Source organism: Myotis myotis, unplaced genomic scaffold, assembly GCF_014108235.1.
Source record: "Myotis myotis isolate mMyoMyo1 unplaced genomic scaffold, mMyoMyo1.p scaffold_m19_p_17, whole genome shotgun sequence".
NCBI lineage: Eukaryota > Metazoa > Chordata > Mammalia > Chiroptera > Vespertilionidae > Myotis > Myotis myotis.
The window spans coordinates 4,614,456-4,627,991 of NW_023416321.1; the positions used below are offsets into that span (position 1 = coordinate 4,614,456).

General features: G+C 58.1%; 1 long non-coding RNA gene across 1 annotated transcript in view; it reads left to right on the forward strand.

The window, feature by feature from the left end:
• The first annotated feature begins 1,450 nt into the window (after positions 1-1,450).
• The window catches only part of LOC118671188, a 113,758-nt gene continuing 101,672 nt past the window's right edge, over positions 1,451-13,536 (forward strand). The window contains exon 1 of the long non-coding RNA XR_004972647.1: positions 1,451-2,060. This is a non-coding gene — a long non-coding RNA (uncharacterized LOC118671188). The remainder of the gene's footprint in view (positions 2,061-13,536) is intronic.

Genomic DNA, 13,536 nt, shown 5'->3' on the forward strand with positions numbered 1-13,536 from the left:
ACTGATGAGAGAGAATCATTGATTGGCTGCCTCCTGCACACCGCACACTGGGGATCAAGCCTGCAACCCGGGCGTGTGCCCTGACTGGGAATCGAACCCTGACCTTCTGATTAATAGGTCGACGCTCAACCCTGAGCCACGCCTGCCAGGCCCCCTTCCTTCTTTTATACCCTCAGTGTTTCCTCCACACAGACGGTTCTCTGCCTTCCTTTGTTGGTGGTGGTGGTTTGGGTTTGTGTGTCTTTTAGGCTGTTATTCCCTGCACACTCCAGACTCAGCGCAGACCCATCCTCAGGACGCCCTGACGGATGTCCCAGGCAGGGTTAGGTGTCCCAGGTCCCTACAGTCTCACACCCACACAGTGACCAGGTGCCCCCCCCCCCCCCCCACTGGACTGGGAGCTCCTTGAGGGAGGACTTCGGCCTTTCTGCTCCCATTGTGTGCAAGTGCTCAGGAGCTGAATGAATGAGGAGGCGGCTGCAAAAACTGAAGCCTGCACTAGGGCAGTGGCAGCTCCACAATGTTCCTGATTTTTTTTTTTTTTTTTTGAGAGAGACAGGAAGGGAGAGGGAGAGAGAGAAACATCGATGATAGAGAAACACCCATTGGCTGCCTCCTGCACGCCCCATACTGGGGGATGGAGCTGGCAGCCCCGGCATATGTCCTGACCGGGAATTGTACCTGCGACCTCCTGGTCCATGGAACAGTGCTCAATCCAAATTGCCACACAGGCCGGGCTTGCTTTTTATTTTTATTTTTTTTTAATTGTTCAATATGTTTTTATTGATTTGTTTTTGAGGGAGAAGAACAGAGAGGGAGAGAGTTAGCAACATCGATGATAGAGAAACATCGATCCAGAATTTTAATCCAGGAGGGCCTCTCGGTGGCGATTGGTTTGTGGAGCCTTGAAGCCAGGGGGTTTAGCAAACGGGTGTAGGGGACAAGTGTAAGGGAACCACAGTTGTTCATATTAGAGATGGGAGAGCAGGCCACCCCGTGCAGGCCAACAGTATCCTGTCCCTCTGAAAGTCTACGGAGGCAGACACGACTGTCCTCTGTGTCCGAGGAAGAACGCGAGGTATCCCTGGTAGCTCCTCCATGGTCACACAGCAGGTAGTGGCAAGCTGGCTTCTCTGACTCGGGGCTAGAAGGTTTGTCATCCAGGGAGGCGTTTAGGGGCTTGGTGCTGCCCACGTTACGCACAAAGACCAGCCTAGACCCAACGGAGTTGGCGATTGCGCGGAGAAAGGGTTGCAAGGAAGGGTTGCAAGAGAGGACAGCTGTCACGAGTGGACCCGAACCATTCCTACAGCGGCTCTGTGTTCTGCCTAGGAAAACAGAACTACAACTCCCAGAAAGCAGTTCGGCCTCTCGCCGCCCCACCCCACGCTCCCCCCTCGCCCCGCCCCTCCTCGGGCGGCTATATAAGGGCCGAATGGCCAGGCCCGGCACAGAGCGCGGAGGCGGCGCTGCGCGCCGTGCGCCCTCGGAGCCGGCTGGATGCGGCCGCCGCAGCTGGCACCCGCCGCACCGCACTCCTCCTCCCCGAGGCCTCCTTTGCCCCGCGGGCGTCCACCCTAAGCTCCCTGGGCCTCGCAGACCTGCAGACCCGAGGCGGAGAGCGCATTTGCCTTTGGCTCTCTCCCGGACTTGGCAGAGGGGTTCCGGCGGGAATCTGGGCTGGCGCTGGCGATGCGCAGCCAAGGAGGGCGAGGCGCTGCGTCCATGCGGGGTGCTCCCCTAGAGCGAGGAGGCGGGATGCCCTCGCCGGGGCCCGCGGGGTCCTCTGCACCCGCCTGAACCGTGCGCCCACCCACGGACCCGGGAACGCGGCTCTTGGGAACCCCAGCCAGTGACCTCCGCGCGACCTCCGCGGGTCCGAGCGCAGAGGCCGGCCGGCAGCTCTTCGACCTTGGATGGCAAGTGGGCAGTGGGGTGGGTGCTCCGGGCGCCTAATGTGGATTACTTGGTGTGTACCAGCCGGGCTCAGAAGACTCGCGACCCCGTCTCCGTCCGTGGACTGATTCATTCTACCTAGCGGTCGGATCGCTTCCCTGGAGGTAAGTTTTCTGGCACTTCCTGGGGGGAGGTTTGATTGGACTCCCCACCCGCACCGCCGCGCGTCGCTCTCTGAAGGTCTGCAGTTCTGGGTTGAAATTTTTCCTCTGGTAATTGACATCTCGGAGGACATTTGAGCCATCCCGCTGTCTCCAGACAGAGCTGATGGCTCGGGTCACGGTGGTCAGCGCCCATCCCTGGCCTCTGGCTGCCCCCTGGGACCGCGCTCAGCCTGGGGAAAGGCTCTGAGTCCTGGGCGCACTGCGGCTCTTGCATTTACCTTTTTGCCTTGTTGCCCTGGGGGTGGGGGGAGGGGGCGCCGTTATTTAGGGAGCGGAGCCACCTGGGGAAGCTCCTGGCATCTGGCCACCAGCGACTCAGAATGCACAGCGCGTGGGGAAGGCGGCGGGGCCAGCCCCTCTCACCCTTGGGCATGGGTGGGCGGATGTATTTCTGGATGTCCCTGTGGGCTGGCTTGACTGCAAGGACTGGGTTCCCCGTTAGGCCGATGCGGGAATGATGGGGGCAGGTCTTTGGGTGGAAGGCGGCTGGAATTCGGTCCCCTGCGTCCCCCCCCCCCCCCCCCCACACACACCGTTCCCTGCACCCTTCACCCAACTTGTTCATGGAAGAGCTTTCCTCGCCAACGTGGGGAGGGGCTTGTCTTGAGTCCTGAACTGAAAGCAAACCGCTGGGTATCCCCCCCCCCCCCCCCCGTCCCTGCTTTCCCCCTCCTTTTGTGTCCCCCTGTTTGGGGCAGCACGGTGCCTGTCCCTGGGGAGGCGAGGAAGAGGTGTTCACTGAATGGATGACCGAGCCAGTCCCCCGTGATGTGCAGATAAACCAGGGTCCTCCTTGTCCTCCCTCCTTGGCGCTTGTCCTCAGCCATCCCCTCCCCTTCTCCCAGCCCTCCTGGCAGCCTGTCTGTGACATCCATTTCCTGCCCCAGAGTCCCTCCTGCAGAGGAAACTTCTGGAAGCTGCCAGGGGTCTCCTCGCTAGGTGCCCGGGGTGCTGTTGCCTCCAGTGAGCACCTGCTGGGGAGAGAAGGAGGGCCAGGCCCCCCAGAAGAGGAAAGGGGAGGTGTGTGTACCGCCACTTCCCCCAGAGCCCTGCCTCTGGCCACCCCAGGTCCCTGGCGCTGCCCAGTTGCTGCAGCAATGGTCCCGGTGGCCGCCCCCACCCCGCGGCCTGACGACAGTTCCTGGGATGAACCGTGGAGACTGTCCCACTGATGGGTGTCCCCCTGCACCACCCGCTCACCCCGTCTGATCGTAGCCTCTGTTATAGAAAACGACAAAAAAGTGCAAAAAGCAGGAAAACCCACCCAATTCCCACAGCAGTGCCGGCAATCGGACACATTTCCTCCCCGCTGAACCCCTGCGGTATACACAACATCGTTCCCCGCTTCCCCTGCCCCCCTCGATTTCACTGGGACGGTTCCCCACGCCATGACTGTCTTCCGCCCCAGGTACTGAAGGTACCGAGTCGTAATTTGCTTGACAATCCCCATGGCTGGACACTCAGGTGCTTCCAGGTTTTTACCCTTGGAAGCAATGCATTGGGGAGCACTTTTGTACGTAAGGATCTGTCCACTTTTGGGAAGTTCCCAGAAACCTCTGTCTTTGCTGTAAGTCGGAGTCACGTCTAAAGTCCGATGCAGGTCACCCTGGGCAGGCGGTCCGAGGTGGGCTTTTTGGGGGGAGCACCCCCTGTCCATCAGGGAACCCACGTCCGGGAGCCAGAACACGGGCTTTTTTGTCTTGTTTTTCCCACAGCAAAGCGTTGATCAGCATCGGCCTGAGGTGGGTAGAAATGTGCCAGTTATGTTAGTGAGGCCACAGATTAAAATGTACGAGGCAGCTGCATTCCAAAGACGGTCGTTTAGAAAAGATGTTGATTTAGATAGAAACCTAGATTTGCAGGAATGTGGCACTAACAGTGCCTGGGTTTCCTCTGCACCCTGTACCCCGCTTCCCTAACTGCAAACATATGCGCAGCCCCGTGCTCACGCCCAGGTGAACTCGGTTACTGATCAATCCCCGGGCCTTGCTCAGGGGCTCCCCATTGTCCCGCTACCATTGGTTTGTGAGTCAGGATCCTGCACCGAGGAAAGGCTGTCTTGTAAAAAAAGGGGGAGTTGAGAGGGGCTCAGCAGACCCCCTTTTTAAAGAGAAACCTCTTGCCAAAACCGGTTTGGCTCAGTGGATGGAGCGTCGGCCTGCGGACTGAAAGGTCCCGGGTTCGATTCCGGTCAAGGGCATGTACCTGGGTTTCGGGCACTTCCCCAGTGGGGGATGTGCAGGAGGCAGCTGATCGATGTTTCTAACTCTCTATCTCTCTCCCTTCCTCTCTGTAAAAAATCAATAAAATATATTTTTTAAATAAAACAAAACAAAACAAAAAAACAAGAAACCTCTTCATTGAGGTCCAACCGACACCAAAAGCTGTCTGTATTCGAGGTAGGAACTGGATGAGTTTGTAAGACGCGTACAGCACTGCAAAGCCCTGCCGAATACGCCATGAGCGCGTTCATCACCCCCACAGGTTTCCGCCCGCCCACTGTGTTATTATTTTCATGTGTGTGCGATAAGAACGCTGCATGAGAGATCTACCCTCTTAGCAAACGGGTGCGTGTACAATGCAGTATTGTTAACTCCAGGCGCTACGCCATGGGGGAGGCTGGGATTTACCCCAGAGAAGGGTCACAGTTGAGAAACCCCCTCACCTTCTTCTCCAGGTAAACTCCCCCCTCCTCCCTCTGCAGGGCCAGCAGGGCAGAGACCCCCCACCGCCCAGCGGGGAGGCGAGCAGAGCATCCCCGGGTACCGCCTCCCTCCTCTCAACACCGCCCCTGGGAAGGAGTCGTGCAGTGAAAATCGGGTCAGAGCCGGATCTGTCCCGGCATGTCTCCCGTGGGGCAGACGGACGGATGACACCGGGTGTGCGTGAGAGCAGCGAGCCGCCGAGCCCGCCGCTGCCGAGCCCTGCGTGCCAGGCCTGTGCCGTGACTCACGCCGAGTGGCAGGTGTGTCCGGTGCTTGGCGTGCAAACCCAGCCAAGAGCATTTCCTGGTTACCTGGGCAGATTTAAAGCAACACGGGGTTCTGCTCTCACCTCGGAATGGAGGCAGGGGATTGTCAAGCCATCAGGGGCCAGGAGGTGGTCCCCTTTCTTTTGGGGGGCACTTCCTTCACCAAAGAGGGGTGAGGAGAGCCAGCCTGATGGGTTTGGGGAAGCAGCCGATGGGGATGGAGTCTGGCCTGGCTGAGTGTCTTTGCAGGAGCGGCTTGTGAGAACTTGGGGGAGCCAGGAATGAGGCTCCTGTCCTACCCCCCCACCACCACCACCAGGACCCCACGAGTCCCAACCTTCCCCCACATACACCTGTGAGCTCCGGCATCCCCGGCTGCACCAGCTCGGAGTGGCCGCCACCGACTGCAGGCGATGTTTGCTGGGGAGGAGGAAGTTTTGAGGTTACTTAACTCTCAACAGAACAGACTTCTGTTGTCCAGATAGAGTTTCTCTGTTACCGCGAGGGTCTGGTCACCGAGGCTGGGCTTTCCCTTTCCTCTGTAAAACACTCTTAGTCTTCCTATTCTGGCTTGTAACCTGAAAGGTAGCCCCGCGTCCCCTCTGCCCTCCCAGCTCCCCAGCTCCCAGGCGGTTTCTGTAGCCAGCCGGCTCCAGCGAGGATCATGACAGGAAGTCTCGGTGGGAGAGGGGTTGGGGATGTTGTGACCGAGCGGCCCTGGAACAGCCTTCTGTCTCCACCTGCCTTGTCCCTCCGGGGGCCCTGCCTTCTGGGAGTCGCCATTCTTCCCAGATCAACGTGGGTGCAGTTCAGACTGTGCCCAGCGCTGCTCCCCAGGCCCCCTGGCCTGCAGACTGTTGTTTGCGTAAGAACAGATTGCTTGGAGAAGTTGGTAAAAATGAGAATTCTCAGCAGCCATCCCTGCCCTCACCCCAATTTTAGGGGTTCTGTTTTGGTTTATGTGGGGGCAGGGAATGCTCAGAGATCTGCATGTTAAACAAGCTGCCCAGGGCACTTGAAGACACAGGGGGTTGACGGGCTTCTTGGCCAGCTAAAGCCCAAATGGAACCTTTTCCTGCTGAAGCTTGCCTTTTCTCCTCCTTCAGGAAGCCTTCCTGGCTTGCCTCCACCTGGTCTCGCGCCCCCCGCTCCCCCCACACGTATGTGGTTTGCTGGTGAAGGTTTTGACATAGAAGCCTTGAAAGCAGGTGCCCTTTGTACTTGGTTAAGACAGAAATGGCTGCATTGGGGTGAAAGATAAAGGACCTGCATTTCTGAGCTTGAGGAATAAATTATATCTGCAGTCTCTCACCTGGGCGGTGTGGTCGTGAGTTCCCCGGGAGCCTGGAAAATGCCCTTTCATAGATACCTTCCTGGTGCATATGCCCATGTGCCCATGGAGACCATGGCTGCTTCTGGCCGACGTCACCCTAGGCCAGTGATGGTGAACCTCTGACACGCGAACTCATTTTTTGGTTGATTTTTCTCTGTTAAATGGCATTTAAATATATAAAATAAGTATCAAAAATTTAAGTCTTTGTTTTACTATGGTTGCAAATATCAAAAAATTTCTATATGTGACATGGCACCAGAGTTAAGTTAGGGTTTTTCAAAATGCTGACACGCCGAGCTCAAAAGGTTCGCCATCACTGCCCTAGGCGATGCCCACTGGCACCACGGGGCTGGTTTGGGTCCTCCCCACCAAGTTAGCACCCTCTCCTTCCCAGGATAGATGCACCCAGCTCCCTGCACACGAGGAGGAGAACTTTCCTGCATGGATTCCTCTCTTTGAACGGTGCCATTGGCTCAAGACACCCCGTGCAAAATCGCTTGGGTGCCCATGCTTCACAGACTCGGTTTGTGCCCAGAAAAATGTCCGTGTCAAACCGATCTTGGTCGATCAGAGGATTCTCGAAAGGCCCGGAGGAAGCGTGCCACCCAGAGGAATGCTGGAGCGGCAGGTTTCTGTCAAAGGCCTCTCTTCGGGCTGAGTCATCACCTCCTCCCGTGTTGGGTCTGCCGGTGCAGGTTCTTCTGTAGAAACCAGGTGCCTCTGTAGTTGGGTAAGGCCGACGTGGCCACGTCTGGGCGCAGGACGAAGGAGCAGCAGTTCTGCAGGAATAAGTCAGACCGCAGTCTCTCCCCTGGGCTCGGGGAGCCCCTCCCACCCCCGGTGGTTTGGAAATGCCCCTTCGGGGTCTGATTTTAATGGTTCTCAGACCCGCTTCCTTTGCCTGAAACGTGGGCCTTGGCCTCATGCTGCTGTAGCGATGTCCTCCCTTCCCGTTCGTTTCCTTGGACTGAGAAGCCTGCGTGGGGCCGGGCGGGGAGCAGCTTCCCCGCCTGCCCAGCGACCCCGTCAGATAATCCACTAGGGGTTTGGGCTGGACCATGCTTTCAGGCCATCGTTGGCATATTCCCTCCCTCTCATTAGGGACGCCTTTCCAATCATTCGCCAACTCTGCAATTATCGAGCGCCTGCTGGATGCTTCTCCAGACGTCGGTGACGTCGCTTCTGTTCTCTGGCACGTGGGCTCCTGTGGTGCCGGGGCCCGTGGGAAGCTGGCCGGACACAGCGGTCTTTGTGGGGAGGGAGGGTCCCGCTGTGTTCAGGCCTGAAAGGACGTGTCTGAGATGCTGGCCGCTGGGACACATTCCTCAGGACGTGAGCGAAGTCCTCCGGAGCTCGGAGTAACGATCATTTCTGCCTTGTGCCTCCTTCACTTTATTCTTCTTCTTAATTTTAACCTTTTTTTTGGTGGCAAAAATGTACCTAACGTGGAGTTTACCACCTTAGCCATTTTTAAGTGTGCAGCCCATGGCATGATGGCCATTCACATTGTTGTGTGACCATCACCACCATCTTCCTCGAGAACTTTTAATCGTCGCACGCGGAACTCTGTCCCCACTGCCCCTCCCCGGCCCCCGCCGCCTCCGTTCTGTGTCCCGTCCCGTCTCCATGGCTTTACTGCAGGGGTTTCGTCGAAGGGGCGGCAGATGACATTCGTTCTCTGTATCTGTATCTGGCTGGTGCCACTTAGCATCATGGCCTCAAGGCTCACCCACGTTGGAACAGGTGTCAGAATATGCGCCCCCCCCCCCCCCATGTGAAGCCTGAATCATATTCCACTGCATGGACAGGCACATTTGTGTATCTGTTGATCCAGGGATGGACACCTTTTGCCTCTTGTGAACGATGCTGCCGTGAACTTGGCTGTAGAGATACCCGTCCGAGTCCCTGCTTTTGGTTCTTCTGTGTGCGAACCAGGCGTGGGATTGCTGGGTCAGATGGTCATTCTGTGTGTAACTCTCAGAGGAACCGCCATGCTGTTACCATAGCAGCTGCACCGTTTTCCATTCTCACCCTCAGTGCACAGGGTTCCCGTTTCTCCATATCCTCGCTGACATTTAATTTATTTAATTTTATTATTTTATTTTATTTTATTTATTTTATTTTTTATTATTATTTTTTATACATAATAGCCGTCCCAGTGGGTAAGAAGTGGCCCCTGACTAACTGTAAAGGCAGGTTGACCGGGACGGTTAGATTTTTTTCCAGGGACATTCCAGGAGCCCGTGGGAAGGATCTCCCCTCAGCGCCGAGAGCCCAGGGCCACGGGCAGCAGAGGGCACGGGGCCACCCGCTCCCAGTCTGCCGCCTCTGTACTTTCTGAGCGACAAGGCCTGGTGTCCGGCGTGTCCTGTAGGTCCTCACTGTTTGCTGGAGTTGTCCACGTGCTTTTGTGCCCCCATCCCACCTCTCACCCTCAACCAGGGGACATGGTCAGGTGTCACCCCGGCTCCAAAGGGGCGTTCGGCCGGGGTGTGAAGTGGCGCAGGAAGATGCTGACCCCTCACCCCGGCATGGTGCGCTCTGCGAAGAGACTACCTGGGGAGCGTGGGTGAAGCGAGGGCTGGGAGGAGGGCGATCGGAGCCGAGATCTGGGAGAACTCCGGGGGACGTCCTCTCGGCCCACTTGTCCTGCGTGGTCACATTTCATCCACGACATTTGCTGAGTGTGGGTTGTTTATAAAAAAAAAAAAAAAGGGAACATTATCTTTCTATAGAACTCGTTTCTGCTCTGTCGAGTGGCTTCAGAAATGCCCTGGGGCTCAGTGGTGACCGCCGTGGCCGTGGCCGCCATGAGAGGGTCACCTCCTTTCTCGCACTTTCTTCCCTGAGCTGTGTGAGCCCTGAGAGCTCAGCCTGCTCCCCTTTGACATCAGAGGTCCCAAGTGTGTCTGGCCTCAAGGTGGGGGGTAGGCGTTGGCAGGAAGTGGTTTTATCGGCCTCGGTGGGGGATGGGGAGGGGGACCCACGGTGTCTGCTCCAAGCTTTGCACCTCTTTGCCTCTCAGGGCCCCTGCGCCCTTCCCCACGGGGCGGGAGGAGAATGACCGCGGGTCCCCGGAGCCACCATGAATGAGCCTCTTTTATTTTTATTTTGTCGTGATATCGGGCCTGTGGCTGGGGTGCCAGGACGGACGCCCCGAGCCCGGTGGCCTTCTCTCGGGGACAGGAGGGGAATAGAGAGGGTGCCCCCTGCAACCTTGCCCGTGACTTCACACCAGACTTGTCTCCTGGCCCCAGGGTCACGCTGACGGAAGTTTCTCAGAATCGCGGGAATCCGTGGCTACTGGCAGGCCGGCTGGGAAATTGGGATGTTTGGGTTTTTAATTAAGTTTCTTAAGTGGAAAGCAGGACTGCGGTTAACCAGGATGGTCCCGTTCTCGCTCCACCCTGACCATTCCTGGAATTGCCCTGCTCACCCCTTCCCGCTGCCTGCTTTTTTTTTTTTTTTTTAAATCCTCACTCCAGGATACTTTTTCTATTGATTTCTAGAGAGTGGAAGGGAGGAAAGAGGGGGAGATAGAAACATCCATGTAAGAGAGACACATCGACTGTTTGCCTCCCGCATGTGCCCCAACTGAGGCTGGGGAAGCTGCAACCGCCGTACGTGCCCTTGACCGGGAATCAAAGCTGGACCCTCCGTCCACAGACTGGGGCTCTAACCATTGGGCAACCGGCCAGGGCTCCATTGCCCTCTTATCCCGTTTCTCTCCCCTCACCTCCTGGGCTGTAGTTGAACCTGGCTCCTCCTCCCTCTTCCAAACCCCTTCTCTCCACCCTGTCCCTGGGCGTGTGTCGGCAGGGCACCCACTTGGTGCCGATGGTTGTCTGCAGCGGCATTTAACATAGCCTGCCCCTTACACTATACAGCGGCCCTATTCCTTCCACATCCCGGGTCGGGGTTCAAGAAATAAGACGTGCCGAGCAGCGCCGGCTGCCTGAGCATTGGAGTTATATTAGGAAGGAGCGGGGAGCCAGCCTCTCACTGGCCTGGGCAGGCTGTTCCAGAATTTTCCTCCATCCCTGCAGGGCCTGCATGCGGGCACGATCATTTCTGACGTCGGAGGCTGAGAGACTGTATGCTCTTGGAGCCCCAAAGCCCTGAAGGACGGAGCCCTGGCCCATGTAAGCTCAGGTCTTGGCCCGTGCCCCTCGCCGGTGACTGTGTGTCTTTGTGCAAGTTGCTCAGCCTCTCTGGGCTCAATTCCTCATCCGTGAAAGGCGGGTATTTGTAGGTTGGTGGCGTTTAGTGGCAAGTGACAGAAGAGCCAATTCTAATCTTAAACGATTGAAGTTTTGGTTGTTCCTGTAACTGAGGTCGAGGGGTTGTGCTTTTGGGGGACCTGTTGGCTCTCTGGTTTCCTCTAGTTCTTTTCACCGTCCGTTTGCTTTCCTGGTCGGAGCGGAGGGAGCAGGAGCCTTTGCAGGCCTCCTGCTTCTGCAGACCCAGGCGAGAGGCCGGCTTTGTGTTGGCGTTCCTGAGGGCGGACCCCGGAGCCTGCCCCGTGCCCAGCAGGTGGACACGTGGACGGCTCTCCTGCGGCCATAAGCCTCACACCTGGGCCTGTGGGGCCAGCCTCCCTCCCCAGAGCCCCTGGGGTTTCTGCAAAGGGAAACTGAGGCCCTTAGGAAGCCGGGATGGATGGAGGGAGATGGCACCACACGTTGACTCTGAGTGGATGGGGCTGCGTGCGGGACGAACACCACAGTGCGTGGTGGGGCAGGGAGGGCATTCTGTCCACCTTTGTGTTCCCGGTACCTGGGAGAGTCGGTGCAGGGGCGCGTCAGTGCCCAGCGAACGTTGGTAAATGAATGAACCGAGACGGCGCTTTCCTGCTCTGCCCCTCTGAGCCCGAGAGGCCGTGCTGCACGGAGTAGGTAATTTGGCTCTTGCATCTCTCAGTCCAGCCTTGCAGTCGCCGGCCCATGACCGGCTTCTCGTTGACCTGCGCCAAACAGTTACTGGAATAGCAATTTACGTTTTTATGTGTGTGTGTTTTTAAAATTATGTTTTCACTGATTTCAATGAGAGGAAGGGAGACGGGGGGAGGGGGGGCGTGGGGGAGAGAAACATCAATGATGAGAGAGAATCATTGATCAGCTGCCTCCCTTTCGGGATGGAGCCCAAAATCCGGGCATGTGCCCTGACTGGGAATCCAACCGTGACCTCCTGGTTCATGGATTGATGCTCAACCACTGAGCCCCACTGGCCGGGCGGGAATAGCGATTTGATGCTTAGGATGGCACCTCTCACCTGAGATTTCTTCACAGCGAAGAAACGCCTTCCCTAATCCTGAGCTTCTCTCCACCAGTGGTGTTGCCCCTGGTCGGGCTGCAGAGGCAAATTGTGGTCCATTCCTGGCGTGACAAGTCCGGTCGGTGATGGGAGCGGCCGGTGGGTTTGTGCACACTCCTCGCCTGGCTCCTGTGTTTGGCAGCCCAGGGAGAAGACGGGGCACAAGTGGGCTTGTTCAGATGGTTCCACCGTGTTCCCACATTCACGTGCCAACCAGCGCCCCAGCTTTTGGGGGCTCCCTGTCGGACAGGCGGCCTTGACCTCCAGGCCGTGGAAGTCACGTTACACAGGTGGGCTTTGTTTGAGGAGCGGTGAGCCATGCTGGTGGGTTGTGCGAGCTCTTGGAGGAAGCCAGCTGCCCTGGCAGGTGCCACCCGCTGTCCTCGATTGGCACGTGAGGAAAGGCTCATGGTCATGGCGATAGATTATTTCTGTTTGGAAGCAGGAGTCTGAATGGGGGGGTGACGTGGGAGGAGAGGGGCGATCGTCATGTAGCAGAGATGATGTCCTGGGAAGCGCTGGCTGTGTAGCTGGTATTGCCCCATTTAACAGGCCAGGAAGCCGAGGCTCCCAGGGCTTAGTTACTTGTGCTGGTCAGCGGCGGAGCCAGAACTTGACCTGCCTCCTGGTTGGCGCCTGACCCCGTCCATCTAGGGTCCAGCTGCAGGCTTGGATCCCTGCACCTTGGAAAGCGCTAGAAACCACAAGTCAGAGGATCCGATCGAGTGTCCATAGCTTGGTTCACCCTTCACTTCCTCCCCCCAATGACCCGCCGGCAAGTTTAGGACAGTCTCCCGCTCCTGCCCCAACGGAGGCGGCCCCTTCCCTTCGGGAGCGGAGGTAGGAGAGAGCGACATGGTTGTTGGTCAGGGAGACACAGCGAAGTCCCGGTCACAGTCACCAATGCCAGCGCTCCTGGGGGGCTCATGGACAGGCGTTGTCCCCAGCAGGGCTCTCCTCACCGCTCCCCAGGTTCCAGGCCGCCTCTCCCGCCGCCAGGCCACCCCCGCCTTCCTCTCCGCAGGTGGGAGGCTGGTTCCCAGCGCTGTGAGCCGTGCCCACCCTCTCCACGGCCCCGGGGAGTCCGGGTCCAGATGGGGGTGAGCCTGGCTCTCAGAGGAGCCATGCCCCGCAGTGTGTCCTGCCCCTGCTCCCCCAGGGGGTGCTCATGTCCAAACAGCACCAGCAGCGCCGGCCCTTCCTGTGGGAATTCCAGGACCGATGCTGAGCGCGGGGCACCTGGGCTGTATTTCATTTGCTTCCCCGTCTCCTGCGATCGATCGCTGGCATGTCGAGTGGGTCCCGGGAGTCCTAGCCTCCTCGCTGAAGGAGGCTGGTGCGGTCGGGGTGCACACGTGTCAGGGGACGGGAGAGTAGGCGGTCCGTTATCGCGGCATTTAATGCGAGTGCTGTGATGAGGGCTCGGACCGTCCACCAGGACGGGGCCCTGTGCTCTTTGCTCCTTGAGCGCCAAGCTTAGTGAGTCTCCAGGCCGACCGACCGACCGACCAACCGACCAACCGACCACGGCCCGCTCGCCCCTCCCAGGTTACACTTGGAAATTGGAGAGCGCTGTCCGACGCCTAACCAGCATCACCCCCAGTCGGGAGGAGGGCCGGGTGAGACCTCCTCGCCCACCTGAGTGGCACTCCCATCGGCCACCGTGCACAAAGAACCTGTAAAGGGACGTGATTGGAGGGTGGACAGGGGAGCCTGGGTGGCCTTGAGGTTGGGGGGGGGGGACTGTGTCTCATTGATGGGACTGAACCCAGATTCTCCTCCCTCTGACTTCCTCTCCC